Source organism: Carlito syrichta, unplaced genomic scaffold (genome assembly GCF_000164805.1).
Source record: "Carlito syrichta isolate Samal-C Ts95f unplaced genomic scaffold, Tarsius_syrichta-2.0.1 Scaffold308862, whole genome shotgun sequence".
Classification (NCBI taxonomy): domain Eukaryota; kingdom Metazoa; phylum Chordata; class Mammalia; order Primates; family Tarsiidae; genus Carlito; species Carlito syrichta.
The window spans coordinates 11,426-19,891 of record NW_007252958.1 but is presented as its reverse complement, the minus strand read 5'-3'; the positions used below and the strand labels follow the sequence as shown (position 1 = coordinate 19,891).

General features: G+C 45.2%; 1 pseudogene across 1 annotated transcript; it reads left to right on the top strand.

Moving 5' to 3' along the window:
* The first annotated feature begins 7,349 nt into the window (after positions 1–7,349).
* On the top strand, positions 7,350–8,054 carry LOC103268635 (annotated as a pseudogene). Its single transcript, XR_504829.1, has one exon. The product of XR_504829.1 is annotated as a translationally-controlled tumor protein pseudogene (transcript).
* Positions 8,055–8,466: the final 412 nt, after the last annotated feature.

The following is an 8,466-nucleotide window of genomic DNA, read 5'->3' as shown; positions in this document are numbered from 1 at the left end:
AGGTTTTGAGTCAGAGTCTCACTCTGTCACCTAATCTGGAGAACACTGACAGGATGTTGGCTTGCAGCAGCAGGAATTTTAAAAAATCTTATCTGAGTTTAGCCTCTCCACATAATTAAGCTACTCTGCCATAATTACCTTTTTTGTGGTCTCAGGGGCTCACTCTGCCTCCATGTCCCATGTAATTGTGATGCAGCAGGTTTGGTTGAGTTTAGGGGTTTTTTTTAGAGATGAGGACTCACTTTGTTGTCTAGGCTGTGGTCTTGCAGTCCGGAGCTGAAGCAATCCTCTGGACCCAGCATGCCAAGGTGCTCAGATGATGGGAGTGAGCCACTGCACCGTGCCATCACATGGGAGTTTCCATCTCCTTTTTTTTTTTTTTTTTTTAGTTGGAGCCTCATTCTGTCACACAGGCTGGAGTGCAGTGGCACACTACCAGCCACTGCAGTCTCAACTTCTTGGGCTCCAGATTTCCTTCCACCTCAGCCTTCCAAGTAGCTGGGACTACAGGCGCACACTACCATGCCTGGCTAATTTTTGATTTATTGTAGAGATGAGGTCTTGCCAAATTGCCCAGGCCGGTCTTGAACCCATGGGCTCAGGCAATTCACTCACCTCAGCCTCCCAAAATGCTGGGATTACAGGCTGAGCCACCAAGCTCGGCTCCATCTCCTGTTTTTAAGAAGAAAGGGAGAGAGCATAATGCCCTTTTGTAATTGCTTTTCTATGTTTTCATTACAATATGATTTTGCGTGCCATTTTTACATAGTACCCCCATGCCTATGTGGTCTATTTTGGAGTGCCACTCAGAATACATGTGCCAACCTGCATTAAATTCCGTATTGAAATCAAATTTTTGTCATTGCTTCTTGTAATATCTTTGCTAGCTATTCATATTCGAAGCACTGAAGATCACACTTTGAATTAAACTGTTATATCTCCTGAGTTCACTTATTCTGGACAGGTCATAAGTGTTTGCTTAGTTTTAATGAAAGACAATTTGAAAATCATTGTTTGGTTAACTTGTGTAATGTCTGTTTTAGTCTGTTTTATGGTGCCCTTAAGGAGTACATGAGACAGGGTGTATTTTCGTGATCCGAAATGTATTTCTCATAGTTCTGGAGGCTGGGAAGGCCAAGGTCAAGGTGCTGATTTCTCATGCCAGGGGAGTAACTTCTTGCCGACAGAAGAGCCATGTAGCTGTCCAACTGAAGGTTGCCAGGTGCAATTTTTTGACTTTAATATGATTAGTAAAGCCACTATGTTACCCAAGCATCCATTAAATGGCTTGATATGGCTTGCAACCAATATCAGCACCTTGCAGTATCTGAAGAACCGCAGCCTGGAACAAAGCCTTTTGGGACTGAGAGCCCTAGTTTCACTTCTGCTCACATAATAAATAAAGTGCAAAACTCTATTAAACTCCTCATAGGCCTCACAAATGACCATTTGGCACATCCTGTGTGTAATCAGTAAAATGTATTTTTCAGCACTTGTTATGTGGTTCAAGATTTGTCACCTGTCATACATCAGGTCCAGACACATATAAGGCTTGCTACTTTCGAGGAATTGACTGTTACAGATAATGAGCAATCAGGCAGCCCACATCGAGATTGCATGCTGTGTCCTTTGTGTGCCACTTTCTGACCCGCAGAAGTGGCACTGGGACCCCACTGTCTCCTCCTCCTCCTTTGGTGATTTTTCTTCGTAGTCATCACATCTGTCAAGAAATTATCAGGCACTGTCATGCTCTTCTCCAATGGAGAAGACTCCTTGATGGCCTGCATAAAAACACAACCAAAGCCGGGCTAGGTGGCTCAGCCTGTAATCCCGCGCCTTTTGGAGGCTGAGGTGAGTGGATTGCCTGAGCCCGCGGGTTCGAGACCCACCTGGGCAGCGAGACCTCATCTCTACAATAAATCAAAAAATCAGCCGGGCATGGTAGCACATGCCTGTAATTCCAGCTACTCGGAAGGCCGAGGCAGAAGGATCGCCGGACCCCAGCAGGCGAGACTGTGGTGGCCAGGAGTGGCCACTGCACTCCAGTCTGTGCTACTGAGTGAGACTCCAACTGAAAAAAAAACACAGCCATGGAATTTTTCCTGGAGCCTTTGGCTTCCTGTCTTGTGGAAAGACAAGAAAATATCTTCCATTGGGCTTCATGATGTGTCCAGAATATGGATTTAAATTCTCCTTCAAAGGGTGTGTCCGTTTCTACTGAAGGGGAAACCACAAACTGCTACTGAGCCAGCAGGCTCCAATGATTCTCAACTTGACTTCCAGTCCATCTTTCTTCAATAGCCCATATGGTAGCCTTAGAAAGAAGATTTTTTTTTAATTTTTGAGTTGGAGTCTCACCGTCACCCAGACTGGAGTGCAGTGGCCGCTCCCGGCCACTGCAGCCTCCACCTGCTGGGCTTCAGCGATTCTTCTGCTCAGCCTTCCAAGTAGCCGGAACTACAGGCACGCACTAGTACACCCAGTTAATTTTTTGATTTTATTGTAGAGATGAGGTCTCACCTGCCCAGGCGGGTCTCGAACCCGCGGGCTCAGGCAATCCACTCACCTCAGCCTCCCAAAGGCGCGGGATTATAGGCTGAGCCACCGAGCCCTGTTTCCCCTTTCTGTAAGGGCTGGGACAGGGTGGAGGTGCCATAAAAGTAATCCTGTAGTAGTAACTGCATGATCTTACAACCACTGCTTCTTTTCTGCGTGTTTTCGGCTAGAGGGTTTTCTATGAGCCCTCCCTGCTTTTCAGTTTTCTCTGCTGCAACATCTAGAAAAATAAAAGAAAGAGATAGACTTAGAGATATAGGAAGGAAACTGATATCCCCCGGAATGAATGCACTAAACAGATCAGAAAAATAATCTGTGAACCTTAACGTTCCAAAACACCATCTGTCCTGGTATACCTCACCGACTTCCCTACTGGGAGAAATATGAAGAGCAAGCCGGGCTCGGTGGCTCAGCCTGTAATCCCGCGCCTTTGGGAGGCTGAGGTGAGTGGATTGCCTGAGCCCGCGGGTTCGAAACCCGCCTGGGCAGGCGAGACCTCATCTCTACAATAAATCAAAAAATTAGCCGGGAGTGGTAGCACGCATCTGTAGTTCCAGCTACTTGGAAGGCTGAGGCGGAAGGATCGCCGGAGCCCCAGTAGGTCAAGGCTCCCGGCCACCACACTCCAGTCTGGGTGACAGTGAGACTCCAACTCAAAAAAAAAAGAAATATGAAGAGCAGATTTCAACTACAAGTTTAAACCAAAGGAACAGACGATGAGAATTCTTTCACATCCTTGAGAAAGTCTATGTAAAAGTACACTGCCTTGTACAGGGAGCCTAAGATGATCCCTTTGGTCAATATGAACACCCCTTTAATTTAAACAGGAAGGCCCAATAAAGCTCTACCTGCCTTCAACTCCCACTGATTTTATCTCTCATGTCTCTGGGTGGAACCAACCCATGCGCTGCTTACATAATCAATGTCCTCGCTTGAGCCCTTTCTTCTTAAGTAGATCTCTGAGCTCTTCCACAGAGTCCTTCTGGAATGTTAAGTTTAGGCAAGCCCTGCTTCTGTCTTGTGTCTTTCCCAGGTGAACGGCGAGCAGCCCAGCTAGCAGATGGGGCTGTTGGCCACCTAGTATACTCTGGCAGGATGAAAAGGGAGAATCTGAGACTGAAGGAGGCCCCCAGGATGCACCTTAAAAGGGTATTCCAATGGCATGGATTGGAGAGTGTGAACAGGAACTGTAAAAAGGAATGTCAAAAGGAGAGCAATGGGGAGAGACAAGGGGTTTGGTACATCAGCATTCTGACTATTACTCCCCAGAAGGAATCCATCACAACCCAGCAACAGTGGGGAACATAAAAAGTGTGCTTTCAGCTGGGACCCCAGTATTTGGTTTACACCCGGGTGTTAATGAATCTGAAAGGAAACATATCCCTCCCCATCGTATCAGTAATGTTTTCCCCTAGAACATTGTTAATTTTGGAATCAGGCATTAAACCTCTTAATCTCTGAATATATCTATTAGTATTACCTAAAACAAACACACAACCACCACCACAACTACAACAACAAATAAATAAATGAAATACCAAACCAAGAACTTTCTCATATAAAAAAAGTACAATGAAGACATGGAATAATTTACCTACATAATTATTCATGTACTGTAGAGAAGACAAAACGGAACCTCTCATCTTTGATGGTCTCTGACTAGGCCTGAGAGTTAAATTGGCAGAAGATAGATTTTCAAAAGTAAAGCATTGCTGTTTAATATGTTGTATGTCTCACAAGGTATGTTATAAGTTAATGAAGACCCCAAGAAGTGGCAGAACCTAAAGGGTTCAGATTGCCTTGAGGAAGGAAAGGTGATTATGGCAGAGTAGCTTAATTATGTGGAGAGGCTGAGCTCAGATAAGACTTCTTTAAATACCTGCTATTTGTGGAGGATACTCATGGATACGATTTCTGTTCCTAAGATTTTTTTCTCCTGATAAAGAAATGATATCAGTCACAGTTGAGTTTTTCTGTGTGTGTGTGTGTGTACACATAATTTTGTTTTTGAGTCACCGTCTCACTCTGTCATCTAATCTGAACACCAGTGACAGGATGTCGGCTCACAGCAGCTTTGCCCTCGTGGGCTCAGGGGATCACTCTGCCCCCATGTCCCGTGTAGTGGTAAGCCACCAGGATCAGTGACTTTAGGAGGTTTTGTTTTGAGATGACGACACCCTATGTCGCCTAGGCTGTGGTCTTCTGGTAGGGAGCTGAAGCCATCTTCTGACCTCAGCATCCTAAAGTACTCAGATATTGGCAGTGAGCCACTGCACCGGGCATTCACATGAGAGTTTTCATCTTCTGTTTTTAGAAAGAAAGGGAGACAGTGTAATGCCCTTTTGTAATTGCTTTTCTATGTTGTCATTACAATATGATTTTGTGTGCCATCTTCACATAGTAACTCCCATGCCACAGTGGTCCATTTTGAAGTGCCACTCAGAATACATGTGCCAACCTGCATTATATCCCATATAAAAATCCAATTTTTATCATTGCTTCTCCTAATATTTTTACCAGCAATTTGATCCTCGAAGCACTCAAGATCACCTTTTGAATTAAACTGTCATATCTCCTGAGTCTGCTTGTTCTGGACAGGTGGTAAGTGTTTGCTTCGTTTTAATGAAAGACATTTTTAAAAATCATTGTTTGGTTAACTTGTGCAATGTCTGTTTTAGTCTGTTTTATGGTGCCCTTAGGGGGAAGTTTGGGCAGGGTGATTTCTAGAGAACTGAAATGTATTTCTCAGAGTTCTGGAGGCTGGGAAGGCCGAGGTCAAGGTGCTTTCTCATGCTAGGGGAGGACCTTCTTGTTGACAGATGAGCCAAGTAGCCATCTAGCTGAAGGCTGCCTGGTGAAATTTTGCTGGCCTCAATATGACTAGAGAAGCCACTCTGTTGACCCAAGCATCCCTCAAATGGGTTGATATGGCTTGCAACCCATTTGAGCACCTAGCAGAGACCCAGGAGATAGCTAGAAAAATGTAGGCAGGCAGACAGGTGAGTCTTCTGGTAACAAGGCAGTGAACTCCCAGCAGGCCTCTCATGTTCAGCATTGGCAAACAAGCTCTCTGTAAGCCTCTCAAGCTCGAGCTAAAGTCCTCCCTGCTGGGATTGAAAAGTAACCAATCACAGCAGCAACAGCTCACAGCTAGTGCCAGCCAATTGCCTTGGACTTAGGGCTATATAAGCACCAGGTTTTCAGACCCAGATGGGAAACCACTTTGGGCCCCATCCCACTGTGGGAGCTCTTCTGTTCTTAATAAATCCTACTTTCTCACGTTCTGGCTTCCCATGTCCCTCCTTCTTTGTGGGCATGAGACAAGAAGCTTGACCTTGAAGAGCTGCTACCTGACGAGCTGCAGAAGGTCATCGGAGTCAAAATGTCATGCTCTCCAAGGAGCTAGGCTTCTCAGCCCACCGGACCAGCAACACTGTCAGGGCTTGTCCTGGCAGCCTGTCAGAGCCAACACCCTGGGGACTAGGCCAGCCCCAACTCCCTGTTGGAACAGAGCTTGGTTTGCCAACCCTTTAGAGCTCGTGGGGCTAGGCTTTGCAGCCCCTCCATGATCCTCTCTGGGGCTTGGCTGACTGACTCATTTAGCTGACAGTCTTGAAGCCCAGGCTGACATGAAAAATCCACATCAGCAGGGTCTGAAAAATAGCAGCCTGGGAAAAACCCTTTTGCGATGTTGAGAGTTCTAGTTTTACTTCTGCTCACATAATAAATGAAATACAAAACCCTTGTAAGCTCCTAACAGGCCTCTCAAGTGTTCATTTTATACCTTCTGTGTACTATCAGTAAAATGTATTTTTCACTCAGGTCACTTGGTTCAAGACTTTTCACCTGTCATGACTTCAGGCCCAGACCTATATAAGTCTTGCTGCTTTGCTGCTTTAGGGGAATTGACTGTTACAGCTAAGGAGCAATCAGGCAGCCCACATCAAGACTGTATGCTGTGTCTTTTGTGTACCACTTTCTGCTCCTGAGAAGTGGCACTGCGACCCCGCTGTCTCCTCCTCCCTTGGTGGTTTGTCTTCTTAGTCATCACATCTGTCAAGAAGTTCCAGCCCTTCCACAACCCTCTCCTGGGTTTGGCTGACTGACCCAAATTTCCTTAGAAATTTTCTTAGTCGATTCTTAGATAAAATTTAAGAGTTCTGTCATTCACAATTACAGTTTTACTTAAACTCTTTCAAGATGTAGTTTATGGTCAACTCTAGAACTCTGGCAAGTGCTCTTCAATACTGATTTATTAAAATTTCAGAGATTGCATCATTTGGAAAAACTTCAGGACTTTTCTCTTTTTTTTGAGTTGGAGTCTCACTCTCACCCAGACTGCAGTGCAGTTGCATGCTCCTGGTCACCGCAGCCTTGACCTGCTGGGCTCCGGCGATCCTTCCGCCTCAGCCTTCCAAGTAGCTGCAACTACAGGCGCGCGCTACCACACCCGGCTCATTTTGATTTATTGTAGAGATGAGGTCTCACCAAATTGCCCAGGCGGGTCTCGAACACTCGGGCTCAGGCAATCCACTCACTTCAGCCTCCCAAAGGCGTGGGATTACAGGTTGAGCCCTTTTGGCTAAGGTCAAGTGTAGTATCTGCTCCTATCGGTTTAATTTCAGGACTTTTAACGAAGAACTACCGTGCTCATGATGACTATTATAGAACAAGAGTTGCTTTTTCCACCCGCTCTTCCCTCCCCTTCAAGTGCCGCTCCGGCTGCACCGCACTCACGCGGAGCTCTGGGCTCCTGCTAAGTTAGCTACCGCCATCTCCCTTCCACCGCCATCATGATCATCTCCCAGGACCTCATCAGCCACAATGAGGTGTTCTCCGACATTTACAAGATCCAGGAGATCGCCGACGGGCTTTGCCTGGTGGTGGAGGGGAAGATGGTCAGTAGGACAGAGGGTAACATTGATGGTTCGCTCATTGGTGGAAATGCCTCCGCTGAAGGCCCCGAGGGTGAAGGTACTGAAAGCACAGTGCTCACTGGTGTTGCTATTGTCATGAACCATCACCTGCAGGAAACCAGCTTCACAAAGAAGACTACAAGAAGTACATCAAAATCTACATGAAATCAGTCAAAGGCAAACTTGAAGAACAGAGACCAGAACGAGTAAAACCTTTTATGACAGGGGCTGCAGAACAAATCAAGCACATCCTTGCCAATTTTAAAAACTACCAGTTTTTTATTGGTGAAAACATGAATCCAGATGGCATGGTTGCTCTACTGGACTACCGTGAGGATGGTGTGACCACATATATGATTTTATTGAAGGATGGTTTAGAGATGGAAAAATGTTAACAAATTTGGCAATTACTTTGGATCTATCACCTGTCATCATAACTGGCTGCTGCTTGTCATCCACACAACACCAGGATCTAAGACAAATGGACTGATGTCATCTTGAACTTCATTTGTTTTGACCGTGATTTATTTGGAGTGGAGGCATTGTTTTTTAAGAAAAATGTGTCATGTAGGTTGTCTAAAAATGAAACACAAATGACCAAGAATAGCCAGAACAATTCTCAGCAAAAAAACAAAAAACAAAGCAGGTGGTATCACATTACCAGACTTCAAACTTACTATAAAGCTACAATAATCAAAACAGCTTGGTACTGGTACAGGACAAGGCATATAGATCAATGGAATAGAATTGAGATTTCAGAAGCAAAACCCCAATTTCTCAACCAACTCATCTTCGACAAAGCCTCCACCACCTACCACTGGGGAGAGGAGAACCTATTCAGTAAATGGTGCTGAGAAAACTTGTTGACCACATGCAAAAGATTGAAACAGGACCACTATCTATCCCCATACACAAAAATTAACTCTAAATGGACCAGAGACCTAAATGTAAAACCTCAAACTATAAAAACCTTAGAAAATGAAGGACATACCCT